The sequence below is a fragment of the Neolamprologus multifasciatus genome, chromosome 6, assembly GCF_963576455.1.
Source record: "Neolamprologus multifasciatus chromosome 6, fNeoMul1.2, whole genome shotgun sequence".
Lineage (NCBI taxonomy): Eukaryota > Metazoa > Chordata > Actinopteri > Cichliformes > Cichlidae > Neolamprologus > Neolamprologus multifasciatus.
The window spans coordinates 39,070,488-39,097,729 of NC_140444.1; the positions used below are offsets into that span (position 1 = coordinate 39,070,488).

General features: G+C 41.8%; 1 protein-coding gene and 1 long non-coding RNA gene across 9 annotated transcripts in view; both read right to left on the reverse strand.

The window, feature by feature from the left end:
- tenm3 (teneurin transmembrane protein 3) overlaps window positions 1-27,242 on the reverse strand; it is a 796,285-nt gene that overhangs the window by 166,225 nt on the left and 602,818 nt on the right. The window lies entirely within an intron of this gene.
- LOC146517694 (uncharacterized) lies at window positions 7-27,101 on the reverse strand. The gene is made up of 3 exons (XR_014874656.1): window positions 9,490-27,101; window positions 2,966-9,165; window positions 7-1,176 (listed from the first exon to the last, which is right to left on the reverse strand). It is a non-coding gene; the product is annotated as an uncharacterized LOC146517694 (long non-coding RNA).

The window sequence follows — 27,242 nt, forward strand, 5'->3', positions numbered from 1 at the left end:
CTATGAAAGACCACATGAAAGAAAAAAGGATGATGAATGTGGAGAATGAACAAAACATCTTTGAAAAAAGAACGATGAAGGTGATGCTCGCTGATGGTGTGACTTAATATTGTTACACACATGAAACACACTGACAGGTGTGTGTCTTTGCACTACACAGTAAAACAACAAATACAAGTGATCTTAAAAAGTCTATTCATCAGTTCTGTTGTCAGAATATGTGAGCAGCAACGATTACAGAGCTCATGTGCAGCATCACTGAGGTTGTCAGGCTCAGCACCACGTAAAGAGGCTCCAGTGCTGCGCCCGCTCCAGACCTGATCAAAATCAGCTGTGTAGTGACTTCTGCTCAGGTGTGTACACATTAGTGTTTGGAGGTCTGTGTGTTTCATTCAAACAGAGAACTCGTCCACATTTGGAATCCATTCAAACGCGTCTTTAAAACAACAAAAGCACCCTTCATTCAAACATTCAGACACAAATGTGTTCACTCTCACATTAAAGTGGAATCAGTGTTTGCTCATTTGCAGGAACAAAGCTGCAGTCTTGTTTGGCACTGACTGCAATTCACCTTTCTTAAGATTTCCCACCTTACAAACAGCACAGCTGCACAACGATCCAAACTAACAATGGGCTGTGAGCTCAGCTCATGATGGTTGATATTCAAATTGTTTTGCCCATACTTTATACTTTAAGGCGCCCTCTTCGACACAGGCATGCCCTCCTCGACTTCCTGTCCAGGATGTCACATCATCACCTTTCAAAGTGGCCACTGGCCTGCAGGCGCAGACAGACCTGAGTCCTGTGCTGGTAAGGAAGCTCTTCTGTGTCACTGTGTCTCACCCCGAGACTAAATCTGCCTGTGGAGGAACTCGGTATATTATGTAAGACACAATATTTATTTTAACATATTCACCAACAGTTTCTGCAACTGTTCGTACAGTGGGAGGAAAAAGATTTGTTTGTACGTGAAGGTTCTCAGTCATCCAGGTCATCGTAGTCTGAGCAGCTTCAGAACTGAAGAAGCTTCTTGTATGAGAGAGGTGAGACGTCTCCCAGCAACTTAAAGAAATCCAGATGCTTTTCTTTCCAAGCTCCTTAGACGATTGCCTGCTTAATTTTTAAGTCATACATTGATTTGCCTGTCATTGAGTCAAATAAGTATTCGGCTACAACCTAGGGCTGGGCGATATGACCCAAAATTCATATCTCGATATTTTTTACCTGGATGGCGATATAAGATATATATCTCGATTTTTTTTTTTTAAAGCCATAAAGTAAGAACAAAAAGAGAGTTCTTAGTCAAAGCTGTGTCCCAGATGTCACACAGGCACTTTTATTAACATAGAGCATAGATGTACATAAAATTTACTCAAAAATAAATTATGAGCATTTATTAAATAATAATGCTCCATAAATAAAATAAAACAATGTTGTTTTTGTGCATAACAAAAAGCTCACAATTGTGCAGTCAAAAGGTAAACTAAAAGACGCTGAGCATAGTAACAAAGACAGATTTCACAGCTGCTCTGTTCCCAACTTCTACTGTGTGACTGACAGCATTGAGTTTGAAATCCTCGTCGTAACCACGTCTCTTAACAGGTGCCATTTATGGTCCTTATACACAGTAGGGTGATATTACGTTGAAGCACAGTACGTATCAGTCCGCGAGGCTCCTCGGTAGCCGTAATGCTCCGACAATCCATCAAGCGCTGCAGCACCGTAGTTTACCAAAGTTCTACTAAAACATTTTTTGACAGATTGCTGAGCGCCGTGTACCACATAAAATCTGTTCGCGGCCATCAAGCACAACCAGAATTCATACATAAGGCGCGCTGTCAACTTTTGAGAGAATGAAAGGATTTTAGGCTGTGCAGCGCCTCTGGGCTGCATGGCGTTAGCGTGGTTAGCTCGTTAGCGTGGTTAGCTAGCCAACACGTTGACGGCGTCCAGCCCCACGCACGGGGCGATGCGCAGTAACTCGGTAACGGAGATTTGCCGTGTCCATCTTGTCGCTTCCTGCCAGTGTTGCCAACTCCTTAGTAAGGGAAATCGCTATTGGTTGTCCTAAAAGTCGCTAGAAGTCGCCAAATGACGTCATCACCTAATTTGCATAATTTGTCACGCTAATGTAATTGTAACCTACGTTGTTGGAGAGAGAAATAACGTTGTGGAAGAGACATAAAGTGAGTAAAAAACGTCCTAAATGCAGTTAGAATTTATTTAGAACTACAAATTAAATTTATTTTAGCAATTATTGTTTTTTAATGTCACAATTCCAACCCTGCTCCTTTATCCAGGCCTGGACTGGCAAAAGTGAGCCGAAATTGGCACTCTGGTGGAGTTACTTTGTGTGTGAGAGTGTGTGTTTATAAGTAGTTTTAAACCTTGTGATCCACAAAACAGCCTAACAGTAAAAGAAGAACTCATGCGCGATTCATTTGCAGTTTGGACGCACAGGTGTGAACGTCTCCTGCCCTGATAGCAGCTGGGGGAGGACTATCCTCCACCCGTGAGCGCTTTGGCACGGGTGAGGCGCCCACGGCAGCACCTCTGCTTGTTGAGAGTGAGAGCGATACGCGTTTTCACGTCAAAAAGTCATCATAAATAAGTCTCCAATAATACCAGAAAAAGTCGCCAGATTTGTCGCTAGTCGCTTTTTAGAAAAAGAGTCGCTAAGGGGGTCTGAAAACTCGCTAAATATAGCGACAAAGTCGCTAAGTTGGCAACACTGCTTCCTGCAGGTGAAGCGATGGGGGAGGAGGGGGAGTTGTGTTCAGTGAAGGAGGGGCGAGGCCGAGTAACGTTGCGTAAAGACAAAAGTGGACGAAAGAGAGGCAAACTTGCGGCTCCACAACTAACATAGACTATATCGATATAAACAACATTGTCACATCTTATATCTCGTATAAAAATATATCGATATTTTTTAAAAACTCGATATATCGCCCAGCTCTACTACAACCCATCTAATATTCTCACTCTCACAGATCAATTACAGATAGTCAACCTAAACTCATCAGTTACTTCCACTCCAACCCCTGCAGCAGCATGGGCAGGACCATAGAGCCGACATCGGGGACAAGACTGTAGAAATGCATGAGGCTGGACTACGAGACAATCAGCAAGAAGCTTGGTGAGAAATCATATCGCAGTAGCCTTAGAAGAAAAAACAGGAAGAAAAACGGGATCTATTGCATATATACATACATATTATACTGCAATATTAAAGAAAAAATGAAGCAACTAAGAGTGACGACAAACCCAAAGAAACAAATGTCGAGAGAATTACAAAACACAAAATTACAGCTGATAATATTTTATCACAACAACAAACTGAATATCTGCTACAATACAATCCAATACAATCAGCCAACAAACAAAACAGTGCAAATACACTTATAGGTAACTGAATGATACCGTCTATGTGTACTGACAATAAGCAGAAGACATTCACTCATCACTCACCATCTAAAGAAGACACAGAGTTGTGTTGAACCACCAATGAGCTACACGGTGCCTTAATCTGAAGGCCAAACAAGGCGCTGGGCTCTAATGGCTCTCCATTTCTTACTCTATGATTGGTCAGAACAGTCGCAGTAATAAAACATAACAGCCTGCTTCCTTCCCATATTAACACAGCTGCAATAACACTTTGACTAAAGCCAGATAAAGACCCTGCTCTACCTACCGACCTCTGTCATTAATCAATGCCCACATTAAAGTTATCCCTAAGTCACTTTCGTCAAAGGCAGACGTTCTACTAACACATCTAGAAGGTTATTCAACCTCATTAGCCTGGCACCGCGGCGCAACGCTGAAGCAACAGACGAGATGCAGAAAAGGCCTTTGGCAAAGTTCACTGGTCTTTCTTTTCATGGTTCTTCATGAAGTTGGTTTTGGAAAGTCTTTTATTCACTGGATAAGAAGTGTGTATAATTCACCAAAGGCCACAGTCTCCACCAACAGCATCATATCACAGTGTTTCACCCTGGCCAGCCAGAACACGGAACATGGGACGTGGCTGAGTCGTCAGGCATGACAATGACCCATTAAATGGATTTTCAAAATAAAAGCTCCCCATTTTGAGGACGTCGTTGTTGTTATGGACCTAACTTTAGTTTTAGACTGTTTTCTGTCTATCACTCAAAATAAATGTAAATTCATTTTGTTGTTAAATTCAATTTCAATTTATTTATTTATTTTTATCATTTTTGTTTATTTGTCACAGTATTTTATATAAAAGGTTAAAACTCTGAAGGCAGTGGACAGCACATCTGCAGGCTGCACGTGAGTGTGTGAAGACTAGCTGCATACCAATTTGATTATCATCTAAAGACAAATTCTATTGTTAGGTAAAGGCTACAGTATTGGAGCGAGACCCCAAAGACCCGATAATCCCCTATTATTATTAGCCTGAGGCAAAAGGCGAACAAGGGTCAAACGGGTGCAGCACAAAGCAACTATACCTGATTATAACTGTTTAAAGTCTACGTCCTTCTGTCCTACGGTTCAAAGAAGCAGTGAAAAAAAGGGAATGTGCATAAAAAGGCATGAACTACTTAAGCCCATTAAACAGTTAATGCCATCATGCTGCAAGCATCAAGTGCATTATAGTAACTCAGCTAATCAGTGTCCACTGCTTTAACCAAACTTCAATATGTGGGCTCCAAATGCATTTATTGCTTTATATGCTGTACTGCATAAAGGTTATTCTGATTATAAGACCATACAGTGCTGTGTTTCATGTAGGAGCTAGCAGTGTTTTACACAGTGATGAGAAATGAGCTGTTTCTGAAAGCTGATTGGATGGCTGCAGTACTCCACAGAACATGTGGCCTGGAGCTACTTCAATCAGATAGTTCTCTATACCATTATTCTTAATACAGACCCAACACTAACCTGAGCAGAAAATCTATCTGAAGGCACTTCCCAGAGTACGATCACTCACAGTGTGACATACAGGAAGTGGAATCATTACAGTTGGGTTAAGCAAGGACATCATACACATGCTAATTAGATAAAGAGCTATGCCTAGACATCACATAAGCATAAATACATATATCTATCTATCTATATATTAGGGGTGCAACAATACTCGTATCGATATTGAACCGTTCGATACAGTGCTTTCGGTTCGGTACGCATATGTATGAACAGTACAAAATTTTTTATTTATTTTATCAACTTTCCTTCTGACGGTGCTGTCTGTGTTGAGCGCTCAGTGGATCTGCGCTCGACAGTGCAGCCTAGGCGGAGTAGTCGAACGCAGATTCACTGAGCGCAGGGCAAGCTAGCAAGACAGAAGTTAAGCTCTCCTTGCCACATGGCAAGTTGAACCTCCCCCACCCTCATTCAGATCTGGCGTTTGGAACTATTTTGGTTTTCATGTGACGTATGACCCTGAAGGTAAGCGCGTCATGGACTAAAGTAAAACAGTATGTTGGATGTGCCAGCAATGCTCAATTACATTGGTGGGAACTAGTGTGTTAGCGCAGTTAGCTCGTTAACGTGTTGCCGTCCAGCCCCACGTACGGGGCGATCCGTGATAGCTCGTTAACGGAGATTTGCCGTGTTGTGGCGTTAACATCATTTCAGATTAACGCTGACAGCACTAGTGGGAACACAACGAATATGACTGCACATTTACTCCGACATCATCCTAGTGCAGAGACAAGTGGAAGCAGACAAAAACAACAAGCACGCATGCTACAAACGTTACCCGAGTCATTTAGACAGCCATTAGCACATGATTCTCCTTATGGGGACCTGATATGTTTAATATGCTGCTGAGAATATAGCCCAGAAGAAGCGTATAGTAGAGCTTTTATTTTGGAAAGAGACATTTCTCTGTAATAAACTCTGTTTTCCAAAGATGAGTGATTTCTCCATCAGATAGATTTATTTTTTTATTACTTTGTTGTTTCAGCAACATTAAATTTAAAAACTGTACTTTTGAGTTAAAATATATATTTATAATTTTAATAAATGACAAATTAAAAAGGCATGAACATTTTTTTGTATCGACAAAATATCGAACCGTGACACCAAAGTATCGAACCGAACCGTGAATTTTGTGTATCGTTGCACCCCTAATATATATATATACACACAGACTCACTATTTAAATAAAACTTTTGTGCACCTCTCCCACAGCCACTGACTGCAATAAATGAGGTTCAGACAAAACGAGACAAATTTGAATTCTTCTTTTCTTACAGCAACTTTGTTCAGTCAGTAAAACGAGTGCAGGTCGATCTGTGTCTCTGTTGTGCAAGTTTGTGAGATGGTGTCAGCCTTTGGTTATAGATGACTATGAGCTGGTGCAAATCCACTCTGTGCTGAGCAAGGCAGAAACACCTCAGCTACAATGTAACAAAAGCAAAACAACAACAGAAAAACAGCAGAAACTCACAAACACTGAACAAACATTAGGTTTGGTGTCGACACACTGATATGTGCTACAGTGAGCGAACATAAGCCGCTGTGTGCTGCTGCTGTGTGTCACAGCTGTAGCATTTCCATGTTAGAAAGGAAATTTAGACCAGTCATAATATTTCCATCAAATACTCCGGTGTATAATCAGCCGACACAAATACGCACATACGGACGCACGCACACGGATGACGTCTGTCCCCTGGCAGCAGAGGTTTTGCTCATGTGGCCTTTGGAGGAACGATGTGTGTGTGGGGTATAAATTAGGCCTATCCATAGGGTACCACGAAACAAAGAGCAATATGTTGCCGTCTCTTTCCACAGACACACGAAGCAGCAACCAAACACTTACCAGTCCCTCTGAGGCAAACTGGGAAATGTAAATGGTGAGATTTACGTCACAATACTATGTTCTTGTTGTTTCTGGAGTAGTTTAGTTAATAACTGCCTTTTTAAATTAATGATTTGTAATTGTTTTCTTCGTCACCATGGCAATGAGGCTCAGGTGGATCAAAACTCTCCTGAAAACCAAACAAAAAAGGAAAAACGTCACAAAGGAAGGCTCCACCCACAGGCTGAAACCAGCTGCTCTCATATGTCTGACAACAACACTGTGCTGTCTCTTAACTTTCAGTTCAGCTGCACAATAGTTTCATGTCAGCGATTATCAAAGATAATCACCTCAAAATCCAAAGCATGCCAAGTTATATTAATGTGCACCCCTCATGGATGCAGTCACACAGTAACACAGGGCTCAGCTACTCTCTGACATCACATCCTAGTACATAGGTGCACACGCTCAATCATCCAGGTAAGTAGATCCCAAAAGGTTGATTCTGTTCATCATCATCCAAGTGACTTCTCAGCTGACTGCAGGTTTCCCCAACCTCATTAGTATGCATGGTCATTTGCATATTTGCATATTAATGAGCAACACACTGACCTCATTGTTCATCCAGTTGGCTAGTGTCAGTCATTGTGCAAATGTACTGTTTATAAGGTTGGAAAGCTGCAGTCAGCTGAGACTGACGCAGAGGTAGAAGTAGTAAGAGTCACGTTGATGTTGAAAGAGTAACTTGCTCTACATTACGGCTGAAAACAGTCGACCATTGAATCCAAAAAATATCCAAAAATAAGTCGGCCTTTAAGCCATAAATGTCTTTGGCCAAAACGTAATTTGAGTGCTCGACCAAAGAGAAGCACTGCAGCAGGGAGTGGATCCAAGCGCCTGTGGTGCTGAAGGATTTGTCCTTCTGCACTGTGCAGGCCTCCAGAATGAGAAGAAGTTTGTGCTTTCCTCTGTCCAACAATCAAACCAGTATTAATGTGTTCAAATAGAACAATGCTTTAAAGGTGCAATGCCTGAAACATGAACCAATGCAGGCGCCAGCTTCACTCAGTGGGTCAGCACGAGGCAGTGACCTGTGGCTCTGTGCTGCGTGTCTCCACTACAGCCATCAAATCGAACAAGCGCACTTTGCACCCAAAGATGTGACTGAAATGGTTTTTCCTCTATAATAACTTTGAGCTCTTGTCACATCATATTGAAGCACACAAAGTCAGAGTACAGTCTACACTGGCCAGTGGCATCAGTGAATATAGAGCACTGAAGGTAAACCAGACAAACCAGGTCACCCACACTGCGTGAACACAGAGGCCAACGCTTCGCTTTTGTCTTGAGTGCCTGCTTTGCTTTTACCTTGACAGCTGACAGGGACCTCCGAGGCAAGTTTCCCTCTCTCACTGTGTGTGTGTGTGTGTGTGTGTCTGTGTGTGTGTGTGTGTCATTTGCTGACCTTACAGGACTCAGAAAATCCCCTCTCGTCCCAGTGCCTCCAGCTGACATGGTGTTGTGTATCAGGCAAATCAACATGTGTGTTGGATGATTTCTATGTGATAGCAGAAAAAAGCAATAACAGCAACACGTAGAGTCTCGAGTGACCACTGTGTGCTGCTGCGTGCTGCTGTGTGCTGCTGTGTGCTGCTGCGTGCTGCTGCGAAGCAATGACGACTCACTCAGTAACATCTCTGAGTAGCTTCTTCATTTCATATCGTATGATATCATATAAGTCAAGACTCGTGTGCTGGTTTATCCCATTCTCACACTTTAGCACCCGGCTGTTACAGCCTGTGTGTTGCGTTCACGTCACAGATCAAGCCTATAGTCAGGGCTGCACATCAGCGGTCTGCAGGTGCGCATGCGCTGTCAAAATAAAAGACGCGCATCAGACAAGAAGCTGCAACGCGTGTTTGCGTACATGAGATTTTCTGGAGGAGGACAGACATTTGTTTAGAACACGTAAAGATGTCGAACACCAGAGTAACTGATTAAAGGAGCTTTCTTCTTCGACATCTTCGACGTTGCAACTTCTTGTCTGATGCACATCTTTTATTTTGGCAGCGCATGCGCACCTGCGGACCACTGATGTGCAGCCCTGACTATCTCTGATGTAGCTGCACCCAGGGCCAGGAGATGTTTGCTTCTTGTTAGGGCTGCTCAGTTAATCGAATTTTAATCTCGATTACGATCTGGGCTTCCAACGATCATTAAAAATGACTGAGCCGATTATTAGCCCCTCCCTCGTGCTTTACTCTCGCGCTGCTCCGTGTGGCAAATCGAGCGCACCCCTCTGCATTTCGAACACGTGTCACAACAATTAAGAGCAGCGGTCTCCAACCTTTTTTGCGCCACGGACCGGTTTATGCCCGACAATATTTTCACGGACCGGCCTTTAAGGTGTCGCGGATAAATACAACAGCGAGTGTTGTTCTTTATCAATATTACCAAAGTTTACCATAAGGCAGCATAGAAAGTATTTACTTGCTTTCAGGTTTTATTCAATTGTTAGTCTTTTCAGTTGTTTCCCCACTTTTTTCCCGTTTCAAAATCAAACAACAGTTTGTAAGAAGATTATCTTCTTTTTTTAATAGGCAGATAAAGTTTTGCATTGGCTAATTTGTCAATTGTTTGTTACAAATGTTTGTATTTTAATATTCAAAAATGTTTTTGCCCAAAACATATGTGCACTACATGTCAGTAAAAATACTATGCACCTTTAAGGTGTCGCGGATAAATACAACAAAATAAAACTAGTACCAGTACCGAAAAAAAGAAGATTTATTCATAACACACGTGAAAAGACCCAGGAAAACCGAGTAAACGATAAAAACGATAACAAAATAACGCTGAAAACCGATAAAAACCCTGAAAACTATACATTTCACACCTGAGCCTCAACTCTCGCGGCCCGGTACCAAACGACTCACGGACCGGTGCGAGGCCCGGGGGTTGGGGACCGCTGATTACGATGACCCGAGGGAAGCTCGGAAAGCTAAGCAGAAGTTATTTGGAGAGGAGAGTGATGCTGTTGGTTGAAAAGAGGTAAAAAAAACTTGAGTGGTGTGGAAACATTATGGGTTCAGTCAGACGTGGATCAAGTAGACATAGTGTGTAAACTTTGCTACAGTGTCGTAGCTGCACCACAGAGCAACACTGCAAAGTTCACTAAACATACATGTTTACATTTTTCATTTATTTTTATATTGCAAACATTTGCACTGTTATCAGTATTTGCACTATTTTATATTATTTTTGACAATCTTTAAAGTCATTATTCAACACATTGTTATTGTTAAATAATCGAGATCTCAGTTTCAGTGAAAATAATCGTGATCATCATTGTTGCCATCATCGAGCAGCCCTGCTTGTTGTTGCACACAGACAAGTGAAGAGTGTGTGTTTGTGCACGTGTGTGTAACCCGGTGCAGAAAAGGCGCCTGTCGTACTGTCAAATGAAAACGGCCCCACGGAGAAATAGCAGCTTACACAGACAAAAAATAAACACACACTTATGAAGAGTCACACACTTCCTCTGTTTGTCTTGAGTGGCTGTTCTGCTTTTCACTGAAGGCTGACAGTGACCCGCGGAGACGAGTTTCTCTTGTGTGTCATTTGCTGCCTCACAAGAAGACGGAGTATCCTCTTTGGTGCTAGTCTGCCTCGTCTGTCATACCAACAGCAGCAGAGAATTAAATACAAAGGCTACCGTGTAAGTACATGCTGATGTCACTAGCACAGAAGCAAACAGGGCCGGTGTTTAAGTGAAACAGCTTCCCTGAGCAGTAATCTGCTGAAGAGTCCTTGCTGTGTTTCATCGTCCAGCACAGTCAGGATCTCGTTGTACAACTGAAGCTGCTTTGAAGTGTATTACTCTGTTATACAAACACTTCCCCAAACTGAAGTCACACAACAGTAATTGTATAATAATAATTATTACAGGTTACAGTGAGACTGTATCACAGTTCTCATCCTAACAAACAACACTGGGAACAACTATCCTCAGGACGGCTCTAAATCTGCTTCTGTCCCTTAACCCTTTAAGACCGACCATAGAACCAAGTCCGCCAGAGCTTATATTATATCTTTACATGCTGTGGAGCCATTTTTGGGAGCATTTCAAGTTGCTATACATCAATACAACCATTATACCCTAAATTTTAATAATATGTCTGCATTAAGTGCATAGTAATTACATAAATTGCAAAAAAGTGCAATAAACTACAAAAAATTGAAAATCGTTTTTGTTTTTTTAACATATATTTCTAGTTAGAGAAATTTAAGAGGCTTATCCCTCAAAACTGTAAATACAAAAAAGTTGCACAAAATAGTTTCCCACCACAGGAAATTTATTTTGAGTGTCTTCATAGTTTTGTTTTTGAAATACATCAATTTTTATACACTGCAGGAAAAACGAAAATAAATATTATAATGCAAATTTGCAAAAAAGCAGCATATGCATCAAAATAAACTATTTCCAGCAGTGCAATATGAGTCCTAAGCATCCCAGAAACCACACAGAAAGTCATAAAGTCAAACATAACTTTTAAAAACACCAGTATAGGCTCATGATTCCTGATGGTAAAAAACTACATTTCCGCAAAATGTTACAAACAGCTGATCGGATTGGCAAAGCGTGTTTCTGGAATATTATGTTTTTGTTGCTGCAAGTGCTTTTTATGCAGTTTTTGCAAAGCTATATGTGGAAGGAAACTGTGACCGAGGACAAGCTGATGGCATAAGATGTAAGTACAACTCCTCCGGTTTCATATGCAAAAAAAATTATTGCGCTAGCTCACGTGGTTGCAGAGCTACAGGGATTTAAAAATAGTTACGCAAAACAGAGCGTGCTGCTCTGACTGGCTTTAAAGGGTTAAATATTCAAAAGCAAGATGTCTCAAATTTACAACTACTTCTCTCTTGAAACTGAGACATGCAAGTTAACAACAAATGTTTGGATACCAGCTGTCTTACATCTCCGTCCCCTCACATGTTGAAGCTTTAAATATTTCTTTAAATATATTAGAAAACTGAGCTGTGCGCCCTGCACAGTGTGTGTGTGTCTGCTCCACCCCTAAGGAAACAGATTCTGATTCCTACTGTTTGGACTTTTGTCAACATGCCAATACAACATTTATCATTTTAGGTGTCAACAACGTTTAATTAGCACGGCTCGGAAAAAAAGCACATTAATCGCCAATCTGACATTTTGACTGGAGCAGGGAACAAGTGCACTCACAAGTATCTGCAAAGAGTCATTAACTGAATGATAAATACAGTCATAGCCTGATCACCATAAATGAATGCACATAGACACACAGAGGTGTTGTGGATTAGAATATTTGAAACTCAAATGTAATGAGTTTGTGCTGGATTAATGCTCTGCTCAGCTGCTGTGTAGCTGCTCTGTTCACTGACCAAATGAAATCATCTGTCATCTGTCAATGACAGCATTAATCTCTCAGTGTCCGAGTACAGCTGTCTGTGGCCCGTGTGTTTGCTCACATGCATATAACACATATTCCACTTTGTGTGTCTGTGTGTGAAACAACGTCGAACAGATGGTAAAATGCGGATCACAGTTGCAATCATCGTCTGCATCTCACTAATTCATAATTATCCTGACTGCAGCGAAACGCTTTCACAATCACTGTGACACGTTCAGTCTGTGCTGGTGAATGTTCACTGTGCTCACCTCTGGTTCAGTTTCTCTTCATCTCCTCCAAACACACACACAAATATATTTTTATGTGTGTGTGTGCACTAATACACTATCAATTTAATTCAGTTGTATTTATATGGTGCTATATTACTACAGCAGTTGCCTCAAGGTACTTTGACATGGAAGGTGAAGTCCCTGCAATAATGCAGAGAACACAGAGAGAAGCCCAACAACTGAGCCAGCGCTTTGGTGACGGTGGGAAGGAAAACCTCCCTTTTAACAGGAAGAAGCCTCCAGCACAAGCAGGCTCAGGGAGGGTTATTGCCCCCGAGCTGTTGGGTGGGGGGAGGAGACAGAGCAAAGACACACTGTGGCCAGATGTTGATAATAACTAATGATTAAATGCAGAGCGGTGTGTAAACACACGGCGAGTGAAGCTGTGAGCAGCTTTCATGGATGAGGGACCTGGACGCTGAAGGCTCTGCCTCCCATTCAGGCTTAAAGATCTTTAGGAAAAGGTTCAGCATTTACCAGCAGTGAGTCTGTGAGCACGACTCTCTGTAAGGAGTAATTGTGTAAAATGACAGAAAACGTCTGGCGACTCATTGCCCACATTTGTTTTGATTTCCTGTTTTTTAAACTGTAGTCATAAAAAAACAAACATTTCTAGAGCAGGAAGTGAAAAACAGAAACGTTTCTGTCATTTAATCAATTATTGCATTATTACTAATTACCAGAGTGAATGGCCATGAGGGAGCTGAAAAGCTGTGAAAATGCTGTTAAAGCTTGTGCTTGTTTGTGGTGAGCAGCAGATTGAACAAGTTAAGAATATAAATGTGTTGGAGCGACTTTCAGATGAGACTCCTTTAGACACTGACCCAAGGTCAGGTTTTTTTTTTTTCTTTCTTTCTTTCTTTTTTTTTATTTATTTATTTATTTTTATTCCTATTTATTCTATTTATCCCCTTTGTATATTTTATCTATATATGTCTTTGTATTTATATATGTGTATATATATATATAATATTCTGTAACTCTGTAACTTCTGTCGGTGCTGTGCTTTTTTGGAAACCAAACTTCCCAGAGGAACCCACCCGAGGGATTAATAAAGTTTTATCTTATCTTATCTTAAGGCTTCGTGCTACATCTCTGCCACTTTGCATGTAGTTTGTTTTATGTCGTAGGAAACACTGAACTGTACATTTAGTGTTTTACAAGGAAGCATTTTTTATTCAGTGTTAAGTGGGTGGCTGTGGGTGGCAGAGCAGGTCAGCCACTAATCAGAAGGTCGGTGGTTCGATCCCAGGCTGCCTCCTGGCTGCATGCCAAATATCCTTGGGCAAGATACTAACTACTAGTGGTGGTCAGAGGGCCCGGTGGCGCCGCTGTCCGGCAGCCTCGCCTCTGTCAGTGCGCCCCAGGGTGGCTGTGGCTACAATGTAGCTGCCATCACCAGTGTGTGAATGGGTGGATGACTGAATGTAGTGTGAAGTGCTTCGGGGTCCTTAGGGACTGAGAAAAGCGCTATACAAATGCAGACCATTTAAAGTCTTACTTTCATGAACGTACACTAGCGAGAGCACACTCGTGCTGGGCAGGTTTGAAACCTTTTGTCCTCCACAGTGGAAAAAGGCTGAAAATAAAAACAGCTCCTAATTCTGCACTCGGTCTCCAGGATCACTGACATGCAGCCAGATGTTGCTCATTTTATATTTTCACTCATTTCTTCACTTTTTCCTGACACGTCTGCATTTAAATCCGTCTCTCTGTGCACTGGCCTGTACCACGACACTAGATGTCTTCCTTTTTCACAATAGTATGATCTCACTCTGTTGTTGCATGTGATTGGCTGCATGGTCAAATAAAGTCCCATGGATTCTCAGCAGGGCATCACATAGTGACGGGCCAGTAATAACTGATATAGTTATATCGCCGGCCACATTCGTAAGTTGGACCCCTCTGCTCTAACAGGATTCCCACAGAGGTCTAAATCACGCCGTACAGTTCAGTAAGAGATTTGTTGAACAAAAGCTACACACCAGCTTGTTATTGCACAGTGGATACAGTGGTTACAGAGGATCTATTGTTGACCACAGAGACATCAATGTCGCTCCTCTGTTTTCATTGGTTTCTTTCCGATTCACTTTGTGTCAAGATCGAATGAAGCTCGTGAATATGAAGCGATGCAGCCTGCAGACATGTAGGCAGCGTTCACCCCACCGTGCCTAATGGTGCATTAAAAAAAGTCAAAAGATTTTAAAAAGTACATTTTTTCTGGTGGTGTTGCGTGACGACACTGTCACTCTATTTTAAATCACGCCTCCTTAATTCATCTCTGTACGTGTCGGACAACAGGAACATGCTTAACTCAGTCAAGTGGGTCAGCAATTAAAATGGCAATGCTGACCTTGCTGTCAATTCACATAGAGATCCACTGCTGCAGTGTTTGTGCAGTTTTGTGTACACGAAGCACTGCGCACCATCCACTGCTCTGTGAACATGACCACACAGCTTCCAGGTCAGCCTTTACTGTTGGTGAGAAGATAGCTTGTAGACTTGATTTGTTAAACCTATATTTAAAAATAAGTGATTTCCCAGCAAACTGGAGGATGATAAGTTGAGAAAATATGCTTTGTGGAATAAAAATGATGTGAGCACAAAAGCATTTCAGAAGGAACAGCTGTGTGGTGTCTGCATGTCCACGTCTGTGTTTGGGAGGAAACCAGAGGACCTGTGTTAGGTTAACTGGTCCTAAATTGGCCTGCTATACGAGCGACTGTGTGTCTCTGTGATGGCCCTCTGACAGCTGATAGGCTCCTGCCCTTTGCAGGCTTGAACTGGATAAAAGGAAGAAGATGGATAGATGGTTAGACAGATAAGGAGCGGCTGTGCTCCTTTCTCTTGCTGTGTGTTGGAGATATGTCACATCAAACTCAGGCACAAATCTTTGTCTTCGTGCTACACTGTCTTCTTCTCTGCTGAGGATATGTAGCTCTCAATACAGATGTTTGTTTTATGGACAAAATCTTTTGTTAATGCTCACTTCTCCCTTCTCCCCATGTCTTCCTCTGTCGTTGCTTGCACTGTAATGTAACCCATTAAGAAGGAAAATACTCTTTCACAGCATGTGACAAATTAAAGGAAAAGACGAGGCTTCCTGGGTCGGTGCTACAGAACTGATGAAGGAGAGAGAAGAAAAGCTAAACCGAGCTGGGCGCAGAGGGTGAGCGGAGGGCATCGAGCAACATCGCTCTATTCACTCGGCCTAATTGAGGGATTAAAATCTGATCCCGATCTGGTGGTTGAACTGCTCTCTCCGATTCTCCCGTCCTCGTGCTTTTTCTCTCTCGTCTCTGCTTGACTGTCCTTCCATCATTTCTCCTCCGTTTCCTGGGAACTGTGCTCAGCGAGGCTCGCAGCTGCACGGATGTGCTTGTTCAGACTGATGGAAACAGTGATGACTGACACACAGAGAAAAATGTCTTTCTTTTTCATCTTGATCTCGGCTGTGTAAGCCTCCAGCCCACCGACTCTACCTGACTGCCCACACCTGACATTTCAAATACAGATGGCCTTCTGAATCTCAATCAGTGACAAAGTTAACAGAAAACACATTCGTTATAATAATGCTTCTTCTAAACTGGACAGAACTGCAGGAGCTGGACGAACAGGTAAAAACATGGCGACTGGTTCAGATGATCTTGGCACTGCTTCAGGATTTTTCTACTTACAAGCAATTTGGCTTCCAGAGCTGGCAGAGATGGACAGCTGACATAACCCTGGCTGAAGCACAGCTATAAAGCTGTCAGACATGTTTGCACGAGGTTCCCGTGTCACTGCTGTTGTTTCTCATTTGCTGAGGCTCTTAAACTTCGAGATGAAAATATCAGAAAACTGAACTGAGGTCCAGAAATGAAGGAATTAATCAGACACGTCTGCAGCTCTGCACAGCAGCATGCACAGATGAGACCTGACAACCCACACTGACGTCGTGCAGCCACTCCCAAAACATAAGCTGACTGGACGACTGATGAACCAAAACATCATCACCCCCGACCACTCTGCTGTTGGTTCTTAATGCGATGCTTAAAACGGCACCTCTGAGCTGGAGCTGGGTATCGTCACTCATTTCTAGAATCGATTCGTTTCCGATTCACAAGGTCCCGAATCGATTTGATCCACGATTCAATTCAGTTCAATTCGATTCGATTCAATTCGATTTGAATCTGGGAAATTTTGACAGTCAGAAATATTATAATTCAGATCAGTACATTTACATATTTTTGTATCTATAAAAAGGAAGCTGACACACGCAAGACTTTATCAAAGGTGTGAGCGTCACAGCAGAGGCCTTTGTGTCAAAGTAGCTGAAGACAAAACACAGAAAAACATGAAGGTGATTTTCCTGTTCTGGGATTTTATAAAAAATTTCTGCAGTAGATCAAAAACAAAAGAAAACCATTAATCAACACATGAACGTTACCTCTGACGTTACAGCGGTTTTATTAGAGACTCAGCGTTTTGCATTTTGTATAATTTTAAAAAGTTTAAATTTGTTCAGTATTGAATGGCAGAAATTAGGTTTTCTTTTCGAAAGTAAGTAAAAGGGGGAAAAAAAACGTTGGCGACAGCCTGTAAACAACGGTAGACTTGTGCATAACAAACAAGCGAATAATGACGAAAACAGATTTTTAGACGGGAAACTGTTCGAGAGAGAGAGAGAGAGAGAGAGAGAGAGAGAGCTGTGCATGAAGTGTGATTTTATCCTGGTGGAAGCAAAACAGCAAAAGTCAGAGTGAATTCATGACGATGTTTATGTGAAGCGTAGTTTGGATCTTCTTTTGCTGCTGGTTCGGTCAATATTGTTTGGAGAGAGATCAAACTAACAGCTTTAGAATCAGACGTAAACACAAAGCGCGGACCGCCGACAGATCAGCATCAGCGAGCTGTCGGCTTTCAGCCCCGACCGTGTCCGTGCAGTCAGGTGAGAAAGTCGCATCTGACTGATTCTGATGCGTCGGCGCTTTGTGTTTACGTCTTTGTGCAGAATCCGTGTTCCTGCTCTCATTTACTGTTTTAGCTGTTTGGTGGTTGTTGAAATTTTGTGAGGTTTCACCTGAGATTCTGGTGTTTCGGGAAAAATAAATTTATATTAAAAAATCGATTCAGGATTTTAATGAATGGATATCAAGTTATCCAAGCCAGAATCGATTTTAATCGATAAATGGATTATAAAAACCCTACTCTGAAGTGCTGTGAGCGATCACATATCAAACATGGTAACATCAAAACAAAAACATTTAGCACTTGTTCACACGTGAGGAAAATGCAACTTTATTTATACAGCACTTGCTAAGGCAGCAGTTTACATCTAAATGAAACAGAATAATGCTTAAGAAACAGGAAGAGGAAGTATTTGATTTGATTTGATCCAATTAAAAATGGACGTAAGCAATTAGAAAATAATTAGAAAGTACGAAGCGATGATGAGAAGAGCACTGGGAGAGCGGGACATGTTCACAGGCTGGCCAATGGAGAAGAGAGGACTCCCAGAGGGGGAAGCATGGCCGCCTTTAGATTTAAGCTCTAATGGCCAAGACAGCCAATAAACTGAGGCTGTGCACGGTCTCACAGTAAACATGTGTGCACTGCAGCTTGTAGCCAGATCAAAGCTTATTTCAGAAGTGATCAGTAATATTGTCAGCGCGCTATGATCTGGTAAAGACAAGCAGGATACGATGTCGTGCTGTCTGCTACAATCTGACTGATGGAAAGCAGATAGATGCTCGTTTACAACAGAAGAGTCGCAGTAATAAGCAAAAGTGAACAAACGTGTTTTCTTTCAGTGTTTTTACTGTTAGTTCGTGTTGATCTGTCATTTGAACCAGCACGTGTTAAAGGGTTTAGGGGAACATGGATGAGGTTTGAGCAGCAACAGTATCTCACAGACGAATTCACACAGCGCTGTCATCTGAAACGAGCTGACTCAGACTCCAGGCTGGTGATGTCTGCATACTGGGTAGTGTTTGATGTCTTTGGTTCGTCTCTCACGACTACTTTAGTGGACGCAGTCAGCAGGACGTGTCACACCTTTCTCTGCTCTCGTGCTTCCTTTTGTTTCTTTGTGCAGTAACCTCTCTCTTTCTCTCTTACAACATCTGTCAGCTACTCCTGCTGACACACACTTATGAGCCAAACTCTGATTGCTCATTAAAGAGCAACACAACGTTTCAGATGCACGTGTATATTTTTAACAGCTGTGTTGTTTACCTGTGTCACTGTCTGTGTATGCGAGGGAGGAGAGTACAGAGGAGGTGAATGTTGAGAACGACACACTGTTTGCAGCAGACCGGCTGCCTGATGCACGGCTGGCTTCCTGCTTCCTTTGCTGTTGTGTCTTATTCTCCAAACACTTCGTTTCTAAGCTTCACTAATTTCTGCTTCAAGCTTCCTTTTTACTCCAAACGTGTTTTTGTCATGTCGATCATAAACGCACGCACATACAGCGCTCCGACGCTTCGTGTAACGCACGGCTGTGCCACGCGCCACTGTCACCATGGAAACGTTTCACCCACGTGTGCGACTAAAATCCGACCTGTAATACAAACGTATTCATGAGACGCGTGTGAACAAAAGCTCTGACAACATGAAGCCCACACAGACTTAAACAGGAACACCACACGTTGAACTCAACCTGACCGTGTTTAAATGATGCCGCGGGACGACACGAACGGGGTCGAGTCGACAAAAGACAAAGTGAGAATTTCAAAACACGTTTAAATTTAAAGTCAGGGCGTGGGGTTAATAGATCATACTTTATATTTTACTTTATTTGAAGACTTTTGTAACATTTTTCAAATTGAAAGTGAAATCATATAAAATTCTGTATGAATTAAATTGCATTAATATTAAAAAATGGACCTGAGTGTTGATGTGTTGGACAGTGACTTATTATTAATATTAATGAACATCTACATCCTGGTAACGTCTGTTTTGAGCAGCACAGAAACTTTGAATCAAACCTCAGAACGCTGATGTGCTGCTTCTCTTCACTGCCTGACACACAAACTCACACAGTAACACACAAATGTGCTTGAATACGATACACCAAAGCTGCAGCACAGTTATATATTTTTGCATTTAAGAAAACGTTTTCTTTGAAAAGTTAAATTTAATATGTAACACATACAATCAAAGGCTCGTGAGGTTGAACCTTCTCAAATAGAAACCAGTGAGCCGTGTTTTTTTTCTCCTTTGAATATTTATTATTGCTCATTAGTAAGACAAAAGTATTTCTTATTATGAATCAATGGGATAACTGATGCTTAATCGATGGTTATATATTAACGTGTGTTTTCCACTGACCTGAAAATTGAATTCTCAGTCAAAAAACAGCAACAAATTTCTTTGGTCAGTTCTGAATGAGTGATGCCGTCAGAAGGAGCAGGAAGCTTAATAGAAAATAAAATCTCTAAGAATCAGATTGCATCATTTCCTTTTGTAGAGTCAACACATTTCATATTGTTGGCGAGGAATGAGCCGCACAGATCCAGCATGTTCATCTGTTCCTGCAGTAAAGCAGGCTGTCCTCACGTTCTGCTGCACGGCGCAGGAGAACGTGAGGACAGTGTTGCTCTGCATGGATGGGACTTCATACAAAAGCTTTTGTGGTGTATTATCTCCACACTACTGAATTCCTCTGACACCTCCTTTCACAAAAGTCTGTTGGGGTGTCAGGTCAGGTTAACGTGACGTAGCTGTAACTCCATCACAGCCACACGTTTGCTGGCATTGTGCTTTTGTACCGTCAGCCAGAACATGAATGGAGTGAGTTCATTCATGTTCCATCTCTTGACTTTATATCGTCACGTTCTTGAAGAAAAGTCATCCTGAGACTTCAGTGTTGTTTTACTGCAGGAGCCGAACACTGATTCATCTGGTCCACGATTACGAGACGGCAGAGCAAGCTTTAGTCGGATGAAACAGCAGGAGCAATTTGGGAATTACATCATGACTTACAAAAAAACAATAGTACTAAGACGTATTATGGCTGTGTGGGAGCAGCGTGGCTTTGCGGCTGACTCGCCTGGCCTGCGGGCCTGTTTCAGAGCGCTGTGAGTGCAGCTGTGATGTTGCTGAATTTCGCGGAGGTGGCGAGCGGCCGCAGTTACTGCATAACTGGATTTAGCAGAGAGAAGGTGACTGGATGGATCGACGTGGCAGAGCGGGTTGTCGGCTGGTGAGGAAACTGCTAGAAAGTTTCCCATGATGACCGGCGCCGCCATGACGTTCAGAGTGTTTGGGTTTGTTGGATTGCCTGGAGGGAAACCGATGAAGCAGAGCAGTTATTCGTCTGATGTGGTGACGGACAAGAGCACGATTGTAAGCAAATGGAAAGAGGAGATGATGCTACTCTTGTAAGATAAACTGTATTAAAGAGCTCGAAAGGTGTTCGAACCGGGGGGAACCAGGGGGGTCATATATAGAGAAGAACAGGAAGGGGCGTGTTTGGAGGCGTGGTCATGAAATTCATTTATCTCCAATAATTGACCAGCACTGGGCATCAATTACAATTTTAACAATTAGATTCAACGACGAGTACGTTTGGTTCCAGCCAGTGACAACAGCACATAGTGTTCACGTATACACACACTTCTTATTGTAACGCTTAGTGATCGAACACACACACACAATGCATGCACTACACACAGCTTTTGTTTACGCTGCAATATGGTGGCTGCAGCACACAAACCAAATTTGAACTGTATTATGTGCACACACATATCTGCTCGCTGCCCCACATACTCGACACACCTACGTGCACTGAAGAGGACAAAGATGCGCACACACGCAGACACACTAATGTACCTGAGAGGGACGCTGCTGTGATTTAGGTCACTAATCTGTTTCCGTCCACTCTCTTTCTCTTCCCGTTGCTCACCTTTCCTCTTTGTTCTCTTCAATCGCTCCCCTCTCCACTTCCTTTATTCTGTCTACATGCACGTCTTCCCATCTAATATATTTTCCACTCTGTGTGTGTGTTTGTGTGTGTGCATGTGTGTGTCCAAGGTGCTCAGAAAATATGTATGTAAGCACCGAGGCCTTGTGGTCGCACACACCGACTGCATTTCAGAAAATGGTTGTAAGAGCCTCAGTGAGACGCAGAAAAATGCTGCAAAACAAATGTCCCGCTCTGTAGCAGAGCAGGGCCAAAAATATTTATCACCATATACATTTGAAAATGTGCGATAACGATATAACTGACGATATAATTGACACGAGACAAAATACTTTACAACTCCTCAACTTTATTAGTGCAAAAAAAAAAAAATCAATGTATTTTCACTTAAACAAGCAGCTGTTTTTTTATCTGCATTAAAGTTATATAAAAATGTAACAGTGCAAATGCAAATTCCTCACTGACAGTTTAACCAAAAGACATTTCCAGTGGAAACTGGCCGACATATCCTCAGCATAACCATGTATAATATCCACAACACTTAAAAAGAGGTTATACACACACAATACGGTAACATTATGTTGAAGCACAGTACGTATCACTCCGCGAGGCTCCGCCTACGATAGCCGTAAAGCTCCAACAATCCATCAAGCGGTGCGGCTTCGTAGCTTAGCAAAGTCGTACTGAAACATTTGACAGATTTTCGAGCGCCGTGCACATAAAATCGTTTCGAGGTCAGTAAACACAACCAGAGTTCATACATAAGGCACACGGGATTATAAGGGGCTCTGTCGACTTTCAGAAAAATCAAAGGATTGATTTTAAGTGTGCCGTATTTTCCAAACAACACGGTAATAACGACGGCCCGCTAGCATGCTCTACCAAAAATAGTGCTTTGTTGTGTGTCTGACGGACGAAAGCTAAACCAGTTCCACACCAGTGAAGCTGCAGCATTTTTACAAACCAGTTCTGGTTCATCGTTTCATTCAACGATCCACTTTCGCTCTTCTCATTCTGCGTCACCGCCATGTGCGTATGAAAACAAAGGCACTGCGCATGCACGTTTTACCCAAATTCTATCGCCATGTTTCATTTTCTTATCGTTGCCCAACATTACACCGGTGTTACCGTGAACGGTATGATATGGCCCAGCCCTAGTACTACTAACACTGGCTAACAGTGTGAGTAGTCTTGTGTGTGTCGTGTGCAAAAACAGCAGTGTTAGTGAAATCCTCAACAACTCCTCTAAGTATCACCGTCATCGAGCTCCACAGACTCATTGCACACTGAGTTGTGTAGCCAGAGTAAACAGACATGGACACGACTCACCTGACATTGACAGTAGAGGTGGGAATCACCATACATCCCACGATACGATATTATTGCAATCTTTTAAAATATTTTACGATATTCAGATTCTGTACATAAAGGTAAACTTTATCAATCATCATTTTCTCTAATATCAAAGTCTCACACTCAGTCTTTCTCTCATTTCAGTTTGATTGTTGACAAACTGAACGGTTTGTATTACAGTCTAGTCCAACTTAACTGAATCAACCATCTGGTACAATTATAGCTATTCTGAACTATGCAGTTTATGAAAACTATGCAGCCCCTTCAGCAACTGAAGAATTTGAAAGTAAATTAAAACAAAATATAATTTTACATTAAATAAAAAAGTTTTAAACTTAATTAAAATAAAACATGTCTTAAATTAAAATAAGTAAACTGTCATGTTTATTGCTGCCAAAAACAAGTTAAACACATTTGGACAGTGAAGGAATGTCAGGATTCTTGCTCAGAAAAAGGATCAACATGCTCTGAAGTCAGAGCACAAAAACCTTTATGTAACAAAGTATCGATTTCTGCTGTCCCTGTATCCATACATTATTAGCAAACAAAATATCACCATACTACACAGTATCCATTTTCCCCCCACCCCTGATTGACAGCAGGCCAAACGGTAAAGACAAGTAATGACTCGTAGACAGAGGCCCACACAGCTGTACATGTATTTAAGTTTGGATGAAGAACGTGATCCCTGAGAGAAGTTCCACAGCGCTGTTAGCACAGTGGTTTCTCCACTATCTCTGTTTCTGTCCAATAGAGAAAATGTAATTATACTCTGAGACTGTAGTTAAGCTGTGTCCACTCTTCTGCATGTAGTCAAATGAAATGCATAAATTAAATAAATCTGTATGAGATGGTGTAATTAAAAAGAGGGGAAAATAGACTGTGAAAAGTTAGTGTGTGTGTGTGTGTGTGTGTGTGTGTGTGTGTGTGTGTGTGTGTGTGTGTGTGTGTATTTTTGAAAGTGTGAGGGGGCGAATGTTATGCTACACATGGAAGTCAGCTTAATTGGTTGACTTTTGCTGGCCTCACCAGCAAAAGCCCTCTCATTAACCGCAATGAGTGGGCACACCAACCACACACACACACACACACACACACACACACACACACACACACACACACACACACACACACAGAAGGTAAAGAGTCATCAAACTTGATGACATCATGCCAGCTGTTAGTGAGCTCACAGACGAGAAGATGCAGACTGTGAACAACGGGAATAAAGAAAATATGATTTGTGCCCTTTCTTTGTTCTGGTTGGCTGTTTGTGCTCTTCACCACCTCTGTTTGTCACAGCACAGCTACCTCACTGATATCCTGCTGTCTGCTACTGTTTGGAAACCTAGATGCAGACAGGTCCTGAACAACACTGTTACTGACCATAAAATGTTGGATAATTGGATGCCACAGCACTGTTGTTGCTGTTAATCCTGCAGTATAGTTGCCTCCAAAGGACAAACACAGGCAAAAAGAGATGAGAGGCCCAGCTGAGACAAACAAAGGAGGAAGCCCGTAAATCCAGACTCAGGATGAGTATAGATTAATCTAGGTTTTAGATGGCAACTAACACTGAAATGAAATAATCGTATGCTCCTTTGTTGGTTTATTTTAGGAGCATGCTAAAGCGCCTGATATTGCCCAGGGTAACATTTGCAGTTGTACTTAAACTGCTTTGTTAGTGTAAAGAACAAGAACACGGAGAAGTGCTTTTACTTGTATTCCTTACTGTAATTACAAAAGACTGCAGAAGAGCTGCAACACGTCTTGTGCTTCAGTCGGGGGACGCGTTTATACAAAGACAAATGCAAACAAGTCAAAAGCACTTTGCACTGATAACACATCATCACAGGCAGAAGTTAAAGTAACTACCATCAAATAACTCTCTTTATAAAACCTGCCATGACACTTCCACACCTAGAAAATCCCGTCTTTCAATTCTGTGCTGGTCATTTTAAAACTGCTTGGCTATGAAAGGCGGTTATGACAAGTGGCTTCTTAACCACGCCCAGATAAGGTGGGTGCTCGTGCAGTATGCGGCTAAACATACAACATCACTTTGACTCATACAAATATGAAACTATAAAAAGCTGTAAAACATCAGTATTAGAAAAATGGTGAAATAAAAAATAAGGTTGATCTGTAGCAAAAGAGTGTTCAAGCATAGCCTCAGTGCGTTTTACCACGGGCATGTGTGTATCTGCAGGGGGAGACCTTTAGAGCAGAAATATGACCTTTTACGAAGTCTTTGGAGACGGTATGCATGTTAGCAGCACACTGCCTATTTAGATTTTGACTGTCTTAAACTGAGGTTGTCCGTTCTATTTCCAGCAGCTCCACTAGTGCTCCAAGCAGGGCTGGGCCGTATCATACGTTCACGGTAACACCGGTACAATGTTAGGCAACGAGGAGAAAATGAAATATCGCGATAGAATCTGGGTAAAACGCGCAGTGCCTTTGTTTTCATACGCACATGGACGATTGTTGAGTGAAACAGATGAACCAGAACTGGTTTGTAAACATGCTGCAACTTCAGTGATGTGGAACTGGTTTGGTGTTTGTCCGTCAGATACACAACAAAGCACATTTCTTTGTAGAACGTGCAAGCGAGCGTCGTTATTCCCGTATCTGTCGGACTGAGGTGCTCGTAAATCTGGGAGTAATCTGCGTCCTAAACTCCGTCCCTTCAGCTCCCAAAGTCAATCAAACACTGCAGCATCACTGAGAGTTACAAACTGTCTCAATTCTTTCACCTTTAACCTCCACATATGTGGACATCACATTTTGGGTTGTCTGGACCAACATACAAATGTTTGCTCTGGTAAAATTGGTAAATCTGATAAATGAGGTAATTCTTTGATTTTCCATTCATCAGGTCCCAATCAGCCCAAACAGCAAAGACAAATTAAAAATGAAAGTTCGGATTTTAAGATGTTAATAAAATGATCAGCGTTGCTGCTTTACCAGGTGTAACTATTAAGTTTAACATGCAGGCATCCATGAAAACAGGATTTATTAAAATTTAATGAAGTTAGCAGGAAGTTAGCTCGCTAGCTTCCACCTAAATATAATATAGCATGTTCTGACTGAGAGATTTCTGAAAAATTCAAACGTACAGCTCACTTCCAAGTAAGTTTATGACAAGTTTATGTCCAAGAAAGTAGACAAAATAAAACAGATGACACACCAAGTGGCAGCACAGCTTTAAATCCAGTCACACTTCACTGTTTATCAGTTTTACTAAATCCATCTCTTTGTCTGTGTGTGTGCTAATATTTCATCCGTTTATCACACACAATAGTTCCTGAGCCAAAAAAACGAATCAGTGAATGTAAAAACAGAAACAGAGCGACACCACATATCATTGCTGACAAAGCAACACTGATAAAAGGTAAAGACACACACACACACACACGGTAGCCTTCTGTCTCAAACCAGCAGGCAGTGGTTGCTGTGTGTGTGTGTGTGTGTGTGTGTGTGTGTGTGTGTGTGTGTGCATGTTTTACAAGGGACATGAGACCACCACTACACTGCATTAATAAAACAAGCACTTATGTCAACAAAGGTCAAGGCCGCACGGACACACACACACACACTTCCTGTAAACTGACCCCATGGTGTGTCGGGGTGGCGACCTCGCCTTGCCCCTGACACCTCCCAACAAAGGAGCAGACTGAGGGAGGCAAAGGTTTGAAGGAGCATGAGGGAGTGGCAGGAGGGGGAGGCCGACCAGCCTACAAAGAGGATACGGGCAAGCAAGAGTGTGTGTGTGTGTGTGTGTGTGTGTGTGTGTGTGTGTGTGTGTGTGTGTGTGTGTGTGTGTGTGTACTTTTTTCTTCACTAAATGAATCTCTGAGGTTTTCCACTTGTTTAACCCTTCCTCACTCAGTGTGGAGTTCACTTTTTTAACCCCAGGAGGGGATTTACAGACAATGAATAAAGAAGAAAGAACACAAAGAACTTTTGGCGAATATTACTACAAATATTACTATTTAACAAATATTGGTGCTTCCTGCACAGTGAAACAAATGAACATAACAGTGATGGAAAGTTAAGGTTCTATCAATTACTGAGGTCATTCTTCACCCATCACCTCTGCATTGTTCTTGATATTTGAGCGATTTGCTACTTCGTAAATTTGTAAATTCTGTAACATATTGTATTATTTAAATAGTTTAGTCTGTTACTGTTACTGTAACCCACATACGTTCCTTAGTGATGAATAAAGTATTCTGGTTCTGAGCCTTTCACTCACTTCCATAAACCATCCTGACTATTATCTGCAGAACTTGAATTCCCGTGCAACTTTTCTACACACACATATACATATATATATATATATATATATATATATATATATATATGTATATGTATATATAAATATATATATATATATATATATATATATATATATATATTTATTAGGGGTGCAACGATACTCGTATCGATATTGAACCGTTCGATACAGTGCTTTCGGTTCGGTACGCATATGTATG